The sequence below is a fragment of the Lissotriton helveticus genome, chromosome 1_1, assembly GCF_964261635.1.
Source record: "Lissotriton helveticus chromosome 1_1, aLisHel1.1, whole genome shotgun sequence".
Classification (NCBI taxonomy): domain Eukaryota; kingdom Metazoa; phylum Chordata; class Amphibia; order Caudata; family Salamandridae; genus Lissotriton; species Lissotriton helveticus.
The window spans coordinates 1067651903-1067666878 of NC_136057.1; the positions used below are offsets into that span (position 1 = coordinate 1067651903).

General features: G+C 41.1%; 1 long non-coding RNA gene across 1 annotated transcript in view; it reads right to left on the reverse strand.

The window, feature by feature from the left end:
* Window positions 1–10163, reverse strand: part of LOC144772168 (uncharacterized) — a 123147-nt gene extending 112984 nt beyond the window's left edge. Inside the window, exon 1 of the long non-coding RNA XR_013599679.1 lies at window positions 9767–10163. This is a non-coding gene — a long non-coding RNA (uncharacterized LOC144772168). The remainder of the gene's footprint in view (window positions 1–9766) is intronic.
* Window positions 10164–14976: the final 4813 nt, after the last annotated feature.

A 14976-nucleotide genomic window follows, 5' to 3' on the forward strand; every position in this document is an offset into this window, starting at 1 on the left:
GGGGGAATAGTAAATGATATATGTTTAATGTCCAGCACCTTCCCTGACTTTATCTTAACTGGAGTGGGAATAGTAAATTATATATGGTTAATGTCCAGCACCTTCTCTGACTTTATCCTAACTGGATTGTGAATAGTACATTATATATGGTTAATGTCCAGCACCTTCCCTGACTTTAATCTAGCTGGAGTGGGAATAATAAATTATATATGGTTAATGTCCACCACCTTCCCTGACTTTATCCTAATTGGAGTGGGAATAGTAAATTATATATGGTTAGCGTCCAGCACCTTCCCTGACTTTATCCTAACTGGAGTGGGTATAGTAAAATATATATGGTTAGTGTCCAGCATCTTACCTGACTTTAACCTAACTGGAGTGGAAATAGTAAATTATATATGGTTAGTGTCCAGCATCTTCCCTGACTTTATCCTAACTGGAGTGGGAATAGTACATTTTATATGGTTAGTTTCCAGCACCTTCCCTGACTTTAACCTTACTGGAGTGGGAATAGGAAATGATATATGGTTAATGGCCACCACCTTCCCTGACTTTAACCGAACTGGAGTGGGAATAGTAAATTACATATGGTTAGTGTCCAGCACCTTTCCTGACTTTAACCTAACTGGAGTGGGAAAAGTAAATGATATATGGTTAATGTCCAGCACCTTCCCTAACTTTATCCTAACTGGAGTGGGAATAGTTAATTATATATGGTTAATGGAAACCACCTTCCTGACTTTATACCAACTGGAGTGGGAATAGTAAATTATATATGGTTAATGTCCAGCACCTTCCCTGACTTTATCCTAACTGGAGTGAGAATAGTAAATTATATATGGTTAGTGGCCAGCACCTTCCCTGACTTTAACCTAACTGGAGTGGAAAAAGTAAATTATATATGGTTAGTGTCCAGCATCTTCCCTGATTTTATCCTAACTGGAGTGGGAATAGTACATTTTATATGGTTAGTGTGCAGCACTTTCTCTGACTTTAACCTAACTGGAGTGGGAATAGGAAATGATATATGGTTAATGGCCACCACCTTCTCTGACTTTAACCGAACTGGAGTGGGAATAGTGAATTATATATGGTTAGTGTCCAGCACCTTTCCTGACTTTAACCTAACTGGAGTGGGAAAAGTAAATGATATATGGTCAATGTCCAGCACCTTCCCTGACTTTATCCTAACTGGAGTGGGAATAGTAAATTAAATGTGGTTAATGTCCATCACCTTCCCTGACTTTATCCTAACTGGAGTGGGAATAGTAAATCATATATGGTTAATGTCCAGCACCTTCCCTGACTTTAGCCTAGCTGGAGTGGGAATAGTAAATTATATATGGTTAATACCCAGCACCTTACCTGACATTAACCTAACTGGAGTAGGAATAGAAAATTATATATGGTTAATGTCCAGCACCTTCCCTGACTTTATACCAACTGGAGTTGGAATAGTAAATTATATGTGGTTAATGTCCAGCACCTTCATTGACTTTATCCTAACTGGATTGGGAATAGTACATTATATATGGTTAATGTCCAGCACCTTCCCTGACTTTAACCTAGCTGGAGTGGGACTAATAAATCATATATGGTTAATGTCCAGCACCTTCCCTGACTTTATCCTAATTGGATTGGAATAGTAAATTATATATGGGTAGTGTTCAGCACCTTCCCTGACTTTATCCTAACTGTAGTGGGAATAGTAAATTATATATGGTTAGTGTCCAGCATCTTACCTGACTTTAACCTAACTGGAGTGGAAATAGTAAATTATATATGGTTAGTGTCCAGCATCTTCCCTGACTTTATCCTAACTGGAGTGGGAATAGTACATTTTATATGGTTAGTGTCCAGCACCTTCCCTGACTTTAACCTAACCGGAGTCGGAATAGTAAATTACATATGGTTAATGGAAACCACCTTCCTGACTTTATACCAAGTGGAGTGGGAATAGTAAATTATATATGGTTAATGTCCAGCACCTTCCCTGACTTTAACCTAACTGGAGTGGGAATAGTAAATTATATATGGGTAGTGTCCAGCACCTTCCCTGACTTTATCCTAACTGGTGTGGGAATAGTAAATTATATATGGTTAATGTCCAGCACCTTCCCTGACTTTAACCTAGCTGGAGTGGGAATAGTAAATTATATATGGTTAATGTCCAGCACTTTCCCTGACTTCATCCTAACTGGAGTGGGAATCAGGACCGGACTGACTACCAAGCAGTATGGAATGCTGCCGAGCTGGTGGCTGGTTTAATTACAGTGGGGGCTGATATTGTTCACGGGGAACTGTGTGTGCTTCGAAATAATTAACGCAAAATAAATTTCGTTTAGCACACACAGGTCTCCATGAACGAAAGCAGCCCCCAGCTCAGCAGCATTCCAAACTGCCCAGTAGCCAGTCCGGCCCTGGTGGGAATAGTAAATTATATATAGTTAATGTCCAGCACCTTCCCTGATTTTAACCTAGCTGGAGTGGGAATAGTAAAATATATATGGTTAATGCCCAGCACCTTCCCTGACGTTATCCTAATTGGAATGGGAATAGTAAATTATAGATGGTTAGTGTCCAGCACCTTCCTTGACTTTATCTTAACTGGAGTGGGAATAGTAAATTAAATGTGGTTAGTGTCCATCACCTTCCCTGACTTTATCCTAACTGGAGTGGGAATAGTAAATCATATATGGTTAATGTCCAGCACCTTCCCTGACTTTAACCTAGCTGGAATGGGAATAGTCAATTATATATGGTTAATACCCAGCACCTTCCCTGACTTTAACCTAACTGGAGTGGGAATAGTAAATTATATATGGTTAATGTCCAGCACCTTCCCTGACTTTATACCAACTGGAGTTGGAATAGTAAATTATATGTGGTTAATGTCCAGCACCTTCATTGACTTTATCCTAACTGGATTGGGAATAGTACATTATATATGGTTAATGTCAAGCACCTTCCCTGACTTTAACCTAGCTAGAGTGGGACTAATAAATCATATATGGTTAATGTCCAGCACCTTCCCTGACTTTATCCTAATTGGATTGGAATAGTAAATTATATATGGTTAGTGTTCAGCACCTTCCCTGACTTTATCCTAACTGGAGTGGGAATAGTAAATTATATATGGTTAGTGTCCAGCATCTTACCTGACTTTAACCTAACTGGAGTGGAAATAGTAAATGATATATGGTTAGTGTCCAGCATCTTCCCTTACTTTATCCTAACTGGAGTGGGAATAGTAACTTTTATATGGTTAGTGTCCAGCACCTTCCCTGACTTTAACCTAACCGGAGTCTGAATAGTAAATTATATATGGTTAATGGAAACCACCTTCCTGACTTTATACCAAGTGGAGTGGGAATAGTAAATTATATATGGTTAATGTCCAGCACCTTCCCTGACTTTAACCTAACTGGAGTGGGAATAGTAAATTATATATGGTTAGTGTCCAGCACCTTCCCTGACTTTATCCTAACTGGAGTGGGAATAGTAAATTATATATGGTTAATGTCCAGCACCTTCCCTGACTTTAACCTAGCTGGAGTGGGAATAGTAAATTATATATGATTAATGTCCAGCACCTTCCCTGACTTTATCCTAACTGGAGTGGGAATCAGGACCGGACTGACTACCAAGCAGTTTGGAATGCTGCCGGGGCTGGTTTAATTATAGTGGGGGCTGATTTTGTTCACGGAGACCTGTGTGTGCTACGAAATATTTAACGCAAAATGAATTTAGTTTAGCACACACAGGTCTCCATGGACGAAAGCAGCCCCCAGCTCAGCAGCATTCCAAACTGCCCAATAGCCAGTCTGGCCCTGGTGGGAATAGTAAATTATATATGGTTAATGTCCAGCACCATCCCTGACTTTAACCTAGCTGGAGTGGGAATAGTAAATTATATATGGTTAATGCCCAGCACCTTCCCTGACTTTATCCTAATTGGATTGGAATAGTAAATTATAGATGGTTAGTGTCCAGCACCTTCCTTGACTTTATCCTAACTGAAGTGGGAATAGTAAATTATATATGGTTAGTGTCCAGCATCTTACCTGACTTTATCCTAACTGGAGTGGAAATAGTAAATTGTAGATGGTTAATGTCCAGCACCTTCCCTGACTATTATTTAAGTGTATTGGGAATAGTAAATGATATATGTTTATGCACGATAAGTTTTTGAAATGATTAGTCATTTATCTAAGATTTTACTATTACATATGTAATTTGCTGTGTATTTAATACATTTAAATAAATAATTGTAGTAATATTACATTATGTGTTATCATATGTTAAGAAATATAAGAGATTTTTTTGTGTGCAGTGATAATGTATTTGTACTGTGCAATTGATGTATATTTTATAATTTACTAATAATAAATACATTTCTTATTTAAGGTAATTTAAGATAGTACATTTATCAAATAACTACATTTAAGTTAAATATTAAATAATAATACATACATATAACAATAATGAGGCGTTTTTATTTTTTAAAGAAGCTTTGTTTTTGTAGAGGTAGGTAGAAAGAGAAGAACAAAAAATATTTACAGAATGGAATACACATTAGTAAAAATCCAGAAAACATATCAATTTTTATTTTAGAAAGATAGTTTATTTTGTACATATTTATTAGTTAATGCAATTTTTTTTGGAATATAACATTTGATGAAATCATTACATTTTATAACCGGAAGAATTAATATTTTGATTTACAAAACAAACCTTTTTTATAACTTTAGAACAGTTACTGGGAAATATTATTATATTTATAACATTAATAAAAACATTTTTTGAATACATATACGTTAAAATAAATGATTGTATGTTTGATTTTTAAATAATATTGTAACAATATAATGCTGTAGTTAACAATCTACAACATTTGGAAAAAATATTAATATTATGACATGTAATTATAAATCTAATTAATATTATTAATATATAACATATTAATAATATGAATTATTACATCGTTGCATTGCATGAAAATAACTTTTTACAACAGGTAAGTTTTATTTTACGTTTCTACATAATTAATGTGCATTTTAATAATGTTTAGAATTAATAAAAGTACATACAGAATTATAATAATAATAAATATATAGTTATATTATTTTAATATTATAATTTTACAAAGCATAATATATTATAAACTAATTTTTAAAGATGTAGAAATAATTATACAATATAAGGAATATAAATGTAACATTTATAGTTTAGTATATTATTTACTTTTTTAATTTCTTTTAATATGTTTAAGCAGCCATTTTAATTTTACAGGGACTATTTTGTAACCGCATAATGTTATTTTGGGTCATTCAGGACTGTAGAAGCTCACGGTTGGACGCTGCGTCACGTTGAGAAAGGTAAGGGGAATTTTAATTATTATGGGGTGATTCCGATCTGGGTGGGAAAGCACTCCGACTGAGCCGGATACGCGTGTTTTCTGACCGATCTGGACTCCTGCAGTCCGACCGAGCGAGTATGATGCAGCCGTATGCTGTTGGACTCGGTTCGGTTGGACTCCCATAGGAGTCAATGGGAGCCGATCGTACGACGCGTACATGGGCTCCCATTGACTGAATGGGTATGTCGCGGACAAGTGCGCCCCATACAGTGGGTACGCGTCGGTGCCATCTGCACCGTACATGCCTGTGTTGGAGAGATCCATGGGTCTCCCCCTGTGTCCGAGTCGTAAGGCTGCGTGTAACAGGGGGTCCGACTCTGACCCCCAAATTCCATCTCTTGGAGCTATGGCGAGCTGGACGCTCCAACTCGATCCGGCTGTCCGAATCGAGCATCGTACTAGCTCGGTCATGAAACGTCTCCATTGCGTGCCACGGTTTGCTTGTGACCGAGTTATACGGAGCGGTTCGGACCCGGAAATGATTTGGACGGAGATTTCATGCTTGTTCGCATCGTACTTCGACGTCCGGATTCGTGTACGATTTGGACGGAAATCAAGCCTACGAATCGGATCTGCCAATGCCGAACCCGATTCGATGCCCTACCGACCGAGATCGGAATTGGCCCCTATATCTTACTTAATACTTATGTTTGAGTGTAGTTAGGATGTATAAAGTGTATTTGTTGTTAGGTCGTCGTGTTTTGGTGAGCTATAGGTGTTAGTAATATTTTAGTGAGATGTCTTGAGTTAGTATTTGAGGCCTAGTGTAGATAGATGATAATGTGAGTAAACATGTGTTGTTTGGTTATTTAAAAGAAATGTTAGAGTATTTAATTTCTGTATTTGGGTGTATTTGTGTGGGTGGGTATGCTTTCGATATTTTTTGCAGGTTACTGTCAATCGATGTTACGTTGGGGAGAAAGGCACTTTTTTTTTTAAAGAAGTGTGTATTAGTTGGTTCAACTAATATTGTTATCACACTTTCTTTCATTTGTCGGGTTTTCCTGGAGCGATTTTTATATTTTTACATATTTTTTGGGTTTTTGAGGGTTTCGACTACTTGGATTTGTCGAGGATAGATTTATTTTGGACTTGTTGGATTTTTGAGGGGCATTTTTTTAATACCATGGATTAACAGACAGATGCAAGGATTATTACTTGTTGGAATATATCGTCTAAAGCAACATAAATCGTAAGTTTATTTTTTCTATTTATTTGGTTGGGAAATGTTGTTATAAGTAAATGTGATATATAGTATATTTTGATAAATAATATTTAATTGTGAATATATATTTAGTATATTAAAAAAAAAAATATATATATATATATATATATATATACCAATTAAATATTATTTGGTAAAATATTATATTAACTAGCAGCCCGTCCCGACGTTGTCCGGGTATGAATTGCTGCCGGCCAGTAATATATTGTTTTTTAGGATTTCGTTTTGATAGCACTTCTCATCTGTGACAGGCCTGTGAAATGCTCCGATTCACAGTGCACTGCTGATGCACTTAAGAGTGCGCGTTCAGTAGTGTGTGAACTAAAGTTTCCCTACTTTATTTTTCCTTGCAATATTACATAGCGTGAACTCGACAACATGGCATGAGCACAATTTACATTACAAAAGAACACATTCATTTGTGGTAGGCACGGGGAGACAAAGCGATTTGCCTGGAATCACAGGATGTTGAGCTGATGCCGAGATTCGAACGTAGTTCCCCAGCTCTAAAGTTCGCAATTCTAGAACTTGTGGCGGGAGGTGTGTCTAAAAGTGTATGTCGGTGCTGGCTATCAATGAAAGTGCATTTTTCAAATGGGTGGTGAAAAAATATGAGTATGTTGCTGGAGATGTGGGCCGCCGTGCCTCCAATGTACTTACCGGGGGAGGCTAAACACCCATTATTCCGCAACTTTCTTTCCGCATACCATCACTCCGCATACTTTCATTACGAAAGTACCATGACTCCGCAATGCCATTATAACGCATGGCATTACATTTTATATACTTTTACCACGCATACATTTACAACGAAATTCGTTGTAAATGCATAAATGGTAAAAGCATGTTTTTTTTAATGATTGGATAAGGTAAGTATGGGTATAGGGATATATGTTTTGGGGTACTGAGGTATATGTTTTGGGGTGTATGGGTATTTTAAGGGTTCAGATATAGTTTTAGGTTATGGGGTACAGGGGTAGTTTTAGGGTTTAGGGATAGGTATGTGTTTTGGGGTACAGGGGTATTTTTAGGGTTCAGGGCTAGGTTTGGGGTATAGTGGTATTTTTAGGGTTCAGGGGTAGGTTTGGGTTTTGGGGTACAGGGTATTTTAAGGGTTCAGGGCTAGGTTTGAGTTTTGGGGTACAGGGGTATTTTTAGGGTTCAGGGCTAGGTTTGGGTTTTGGGGTACATGGGTATTTTAGGATTCAGGGGTAGGTTTGGGTTTTGGAGTACAGGGTTATTTTTGGGTTCAGGGCTAGGTTTGGGTTTTGGGGTACAGGGGTATTTCTAGGGTTCAGGGGTAGGTTTGGGTTTTGGGGTACAGGGGTATTTTAAGGGTTCAGGGCTAGGTTTAGGTTTTGGGGTACAGGGGTATTTTAGGGTTCAGGGCTGGTTTTGGGGTACAGTGGTATTTTTAGGGTTCAGGGCTATGTTTGGGTTTTGGGGTACAGGGGTATTTATAGGGTTCAGGGTTAGGTTTGGGTTTTGAGGTACAGGGGTATTTATAGGGTTCAGGGCTAGGTTTTGGTTTTGGGGTACAGGGGTATATTTATAGGGTTAAGATGGGTTAGTGTTTAAGGGTGTTGGGTTATTTTAAGGAGTAAGGGTGGGCTATGATTATGGGGTTCAGGGGTATTTAAAGAGAGCAGGGTGGGATTAGCACATGATATGAGGCATGGCATGAAGGGCGGAAAGTACCGCGCCCCCATAATTTGTCACGCCCCCAGCACACACCCACAGCACAATGCAGACACGCCCACAAGGGACAAGTTTGCTGGCACGGTTCTTTTACCTTTTAAATGTATATGGTGGGCCTCTGCATAGCCTATGTCCTGCTGCTGCAACTGCCCTTTCCAACACTGTATTGGGTGTTGTGATTGGTGCTGTGGTTCCTGAGATTACCCGCCTCAAAGGTTTGGGCTCTCTCTTTATTATATTAGTATAGATATATGTGTGTAAAGTGTTTGTTTTGTGAACGAAATGTAGTTAATAGTTGTGGAAATGTAGTTTATAAGATGCTTTTGGCTATTAGGGATAGGTAGTTGTAATGACCGGATTTCCTGACCAAGTTATCAGCTCACCCAAACACCACAAACCCAGTCATCACGTAACTTCATCCCTTCCCAGACCCTATTTACAACAGTACCTGGGTACTTACCTGGGAATGGGGAACTCACAATATACAAAGCTTACACAGCTAAAATACCACTAAAAGCTAGAGGATTACCAAGAACTAACTATAGAAATCAGTAATAACTACGGAATTCCATGGTATATCCTATGATCTCACCTTATAGCCCCACGACAATCTGGCCTGGGCTAACCTACTCTCACTCGTGTCGGAAAGCAGCTCTTTCCCACTTGTAGTCCCACGACGATCCGGCCCGGACTACTCTACCCCCTCGCTCCTCGGGGAGCAGCTCCAATATATAACGCCCTATCCTGAGCGATCTCTCTTTTTATTATCCCCACTTGTTGTCCCACAACGATCCGGCCCGGACTACTCTACCCCCTCGCTCCTCGGGGAGCAGCTCCAATATATAACGCCCTATCCTGAGCGATCTCTCTTTATAGTGTCCCCACTGTCCTATTAATACCTCCTGCTCTCTCTCTTATTGGGAATTTCCTAAGTACCTAATATCTACTGGAAATATCTTCAATCTCATATGAATTATTATTATCCCTCATGTAATGGATAGGAGATCCGACCTTCTCACACAAGAACTGCCAAATTATTACATTCAAGAATTATTCCCTAATATGATTCACTCTCTCCCCTGTCAGCAGTTACCTTCTCAGAAGGGAATGTCCCATCCTTCTGTTCGTCAGCACCTGGCTAAAAAGAAAGGTTAACCCCATCATGGAAACAACTTTCAAATGTAAAAGGGGTCTCTTTATTACACAACTAACAAGCAATCACCAACACATACATGTATATAAAGAACTGAAAAGTAAAGATGGTTAAACATGAATGCTCTTTATGATACAATGATAGAATGCAATCACCAACACATATGAGAAAATAAAAGGAAAGCGATTAATTGTGGCATAGAAATAGGTAGCTGAAAGAAAAGTGATTGATTATGAACAGATATAATGAAAGTATTCTTAGAACAACTCACCCTCAGAAAGGGGATCCAATTCTCTCTGTCCCTCTCTGGTTGAATCAGGACTCTCTGCTCACTGAGCCACCATCATCAACGGGCCTACCTCTGTTGTTCCTCATGGCCTCTGCACTTCACTGGCTCCCACTGCACTTCAGAAATAACTCCACCAACTGTCCTTATCAACTCCAAAGAATCATCTCATCACTCCAACTGCCAGCTCCTCCTGGTTTCTCCAACAGACAAATCCTTCTGACTCAAACTGTAGCTGTCTCCTTCTCAGCACACTGCACGTTTCCTTCTGAGCATGTAATTCCAACCGCTCCAAAAACCATCTGCCCCCTCTGCTCTCTTGCCCTCTGATAATATAGAATGCTCTCTCCTCGTGGAAATTTCCAGTAGCAGACCGAATCCCACCGAATGTATGCAAGAAAGGAAAGGGTTTCTCAATCTACACCGGGACGCGACTCTACAGGAAACCACGATTGGAAGGCACGCCCAACATCCCAATCAGCGGCCGGCTCGCAAACCAACAAACACCCACCAGTGGGAAGCGCACCGGACCGCTCAAACAGATCAACAACACGAGAGTCTTGCTCCACCTGCTACCAGTTTATCTACTGTAAGCAGAGAGGATCCGTCATCGGCAAATATATCAGTGATTAGCATAAGATACGATTTACTAGTGCCATTATCGCCACTCTATCCTGCAGAACCTAAAATCCAGTGATCTCTTCAAACGGAGGACCCACCATACCTACAGATAGGTTCATGTTTATTGCGAGGAAGGACATTCACGTATAACCCCACTACTAAAGATTGTCATCAATCTTGTTCGTATATAGAGCTCCACCTTCCTCAACCGGCAACCGAACAGTGTCCACCCTATTCTTCCGTGCCAACATCGCAGGAAGTTACATCAATACGTTTTGGGTACTTCTGAACAATTCATCATGGCTTCCTGATGAAGGCTAAATAGCCGAAACGCGCGTAGTAACACTCAAATCTTTAGCCATGTTTTTTAATGTAATCTTCTAGACAGCATTACAAATGTAAATCTCAAACAATCTGCTTAGAGAAATAAATATGCATAACTTCATGCTGTTGTAGAATAGACAAATATGACGGAGACCAAAACATAATGAATGTATAAAAGATATTGGTTTTTCCCTCCCTCCTCTCCCCCCCTTTTTTGATATATGATTGTTCAATAAAAATACACAAACCTTATCTGTACCGTGCACTCTTTTGATGATTTAGTGTTCCTCCTTTCTTGTCAGTAATTATCCACCCTTTTACCTTGTTCCTAATTATTGTATTGACACACGAATCCCACCGAATTCCTGTGCCAGCTCCCAGGCTCCCTGCGCACCCGCAGTGGCCACTTGCGTGTTGCGTCTAGGACCCAAGAGACAAACACATTCCTTAGATAAGACCCAGTCTTCACCGGCTCCTCTCTAGCACATAACAGGCTAAGCTCTAAACATTACCTTTACCCTCCAAGCGTCTCAGACAGCTGAGGCAAGAACAAAAATGGCTTCTCTCTAGTTTAGGCCTCCAGGCCCGAAAAGAGGCACAGAATCATGTCAAAGTACATAGGTAAACCCTACAAATAGGCACAAATAAGGCTAAAATAAACGATTCATGAGTATATACTGAGATGGCGGTGGGCCATAGTCACCATGAGTCCAAATAGGACAAATTATCCGGGCACTACATTCCACCCATGACTATTGTCCACCAACATCGAAAGTATCAGGAAATCATGTTGGACAAACAAAATAAACAAAAACAATTCTAGAACAAAACATATCCAAAAGACATGGCACACAAAGAAAACAACAACACAATGCAACTAAAAACAAAGAACCAAGGGATACACCACCTAAAATAGGTCAAAACATCAGGTAACCACCCTAGGAACTAAACCCAGTCTTTTATCAAGGGTCCCTTAAGCTCAATAACAAGAAAGAAGAACAACCCCATTTCTACAAAATAGCAAATCTAGTACTATGCATATCAAGCAAGGAATCAGATAAAGCTATCAAGGTGTATTTAACATGTTCATCTAAAAGATAAGTCAGTCTATTAACCCCTTCGATGCTGATGACGGAGCGGTTCCGTCATCAGCATCGGTTGGGCTGTGCTGATGACGGAACCGCTCCATCATCAGTACAGCCCTCTGGGGGAGCGCTGGCGCTCCCCCCCTGGGGCACCGATCGTGGTGGCAGTAGTGGGGGTGGCAGCGGAAGACTTTGCGCTGCTCCCCCGCCCCCCTCTGCACTTCCTGGTGACGTCAGCGCGCTGTCGCGCGCGCCGACGTCATCAGGAAGTGCTAGACGCGCTGGAAGCCATTTGCTTCCAGCGCGTCGAGCAAGTAGGTCTGTTTCCTGCTCTCCGGTGGGGTGGGGGCGACCATTTCTCGGTGCCTTGAGGCATCAGGGGGGAGGAAACACTGTTTCCTCTCCCCTAATGTCCCAATGCAGGGCATTCCTGGTTCAGGATCGCGCACAGCGTCGCGATCCTGCACCAGGAATGCCCCACTAGACACCAGGGATGTTTTTTTTTCAGAAAAGGAAGCGACCCCTTGAGCAAGGGTCGCTTCCAGGGGGCACAAAAATGCAGTACAGACTTTTCTGCCCCCCCCCCCTGGGGGCAGATCGCTCGATTTAGCGAGCGATCTCGATCCAGGGGGGGCAGAAAAGCCCACTGGACACCAGGGATTATTTGTTTTGATAAAAGGAAGCGACCCCTTAGGTAAGGGTCGCTTCCTAGGGCATTTTTTATTTATTTAGACTTTTCTGCCCCCCCTGGGGGCAGATCGACCGTTTTATTCCGGAATCTGGACCCAGGGGGGTCAGGAAAGCCCACTAGACACCAGGGATTGTGTTTTTATTAGTAAAGGAAGCGACCCCTTGGGCAAGGGTCGCTTCCAGGGCCATAAAAATTTAATGTAGACTTTTCTGCCCCCCCCTGGGGGCAGATCGCCCATGTTAGCGCGTGATCTGGACCCAGGGGGGGCAGAAAAGCCCACTAGACTCCAGGGATTTGTTTATAATTGTAAAGGAAGCGACCCCTTGGGGAAGGGTCGCTTCCTAGTGGCCCATAAGTTTTTTTAGACTTGTCTGCCCCCCCTGTGGGCAGATCAGCCGTTTTTTGGACCGCATTTGGACCCAGGGGGGGTAGAAAAGCCCACTAGACACCAGGGATTTTATTATATTTATAAAGGAAGCGACCCCTTGGGCAAGGGTCGCTTCCAGGGGGCATTATAAATATTGTAGACTGTTCTGCCCCCCCTAGGGGCAGATCAGCTGTTTTTTTTAGCCTTTCTGGATCCAGGGGGGGATAGAAAAGCCCACTAGACTCCAGGGTTTTTTTTTTATAGGGAGCGACCCCTTGGCCAAGGATTGCTTCCTTGGGCCCATTTGTTTTCAAAAGTATGTTCTGCCGTGTCTTTATTTGGCCTCTCTGCCCTCCGTAGGGTTGCTTCCAGGGGGCCCACGTTTATAATGATTTATAATCTTCCCCCCTTGGGGACAGACACCCCATTTGTGACATAGCCTGTTGTAATGTGTGTTGTTTTTGTTTCTTCTAATGTGTATTTTGTTTTTTTTTGCAGTGTGCGGTACCGTTACTGGTGGTTCTGTTGTTCTGCTGTTTCTGTAGTTGCATGTGTTTGGTAAGAGACCTCTTTTTTGTTCAATTGTAATGTAATTGTTTATTTTGCAACGTGTGTAGTAATACGAGTATGTTTGGTTTCTGTTTTTTGTGATTGTAAAACATGTTTTGCATTTGTTTTTGATGTGTCCTTCTGTAGATGTAAGTTTTTTTTTCTTCTTTCTAGTGGGATATCGTTGCCTATTTGCTGTGTCTTTACACAGTAGGTGCTGGTGAGTGTAGTTGTGTCTTGTAAGTGAATTGTATATTTTTTCTAAATATAGATTTTTGTGAAAAGGTCTTACATTTTTTATCTTACTTTGCACAGTGTTGGGGTTGTTGAGTTGTTTGTGCAGACTCCTTTATTTGTAAGGATAATGGCTAGACGCCGGATTACTGCTCAGCAAGTTGTTGGAATGCTTTTTGATTCTTACTCTGACCATGGTCCAGAGACTGACTCTGATTCTGAGCCAGAGGTGGGAGGTGAAGATTCCGGTAGTGAGTTTTCTCTACACATGGCTTCATCTGATGATGAAGACACTCTGAGTGCTGATGAAGCTACTTTTGGTGTGGATGATGTGCCTGTGGTTGCGGAGGACATTGCTGTGCCTGTGGTTGCGGAGGACATTGCTGTGCCAATAGTGCGGCAAGAGACATCTGCGCTGCAGCCTGGGGCTGCTAGACTTCCAGTTGGTGTAGTGAGACAAGAGGCAGCTGGGCGGCAGGTTGCAGCTGCAAGACTTGACGTTGAAAGTTCTGCCTCCGGGTTGCACCAGGCATGGTGCAGCCGGCATTGCCTGAATTTACTGGTGTTCCAGGGTGTAGGGTGAACACTGAAAACTTTTTGCCTATTGATTTTTTTAAGTTGTTTATGGATGATGTGTTTTTGGCAGAGATTGTAGAGCAGACTAATTTGTATGCTGAACATTTTTTGAGGGTGAACAGTGCCAGCCTTAAGCCCCACGCTAGAGCTACCCGGTGGACTCCCACAAATTTGGAGGAGATGAAAAAGTTTTTGGGTTTAACTTTTTTGATGGGCTTGCTTAGGAAACCATCAATGGCTTCATATTGGTCTACTAGTCCCTTGATGGCAACAGCTATATTTCCAGCAGTCATGAGTCGTGATAGGTATTTGCTTCTGCTTCGGATGATGCATTTTGTTGACAATAGTCTTGCATTGCCACGAGATCACCCTGATTGTGACCGTCTTTTCAAGATTCGGCCTGTCATTGATCATTTTGTTGATCGATTTTCTGAGATCTTTTATCCTGGGAAATAAATTGCAGTGGATGAGTCTTTGCTGTTGTTCAAGGGCTGCTTGGTATTTCGGCAATACATTCCTAGTAAGAGGGCACGCTATGGAATCAAACTGTATATGCTGTGTGGCAGTGAGACTGGATATGTCTCTAATTTCAGGGTGTACACTGGTAAGGAATCCAGGATTAACCCCCCTGGTTGTCCGTCGACTTTTGGAGTGACTGAGAAAATTGTGTGGGAACTTGGTCGTGGATTTTTTAACAAAGGCCATCATTTGTATGTCGATAACTTCTACACTGGTGTGCGGTTGTTCA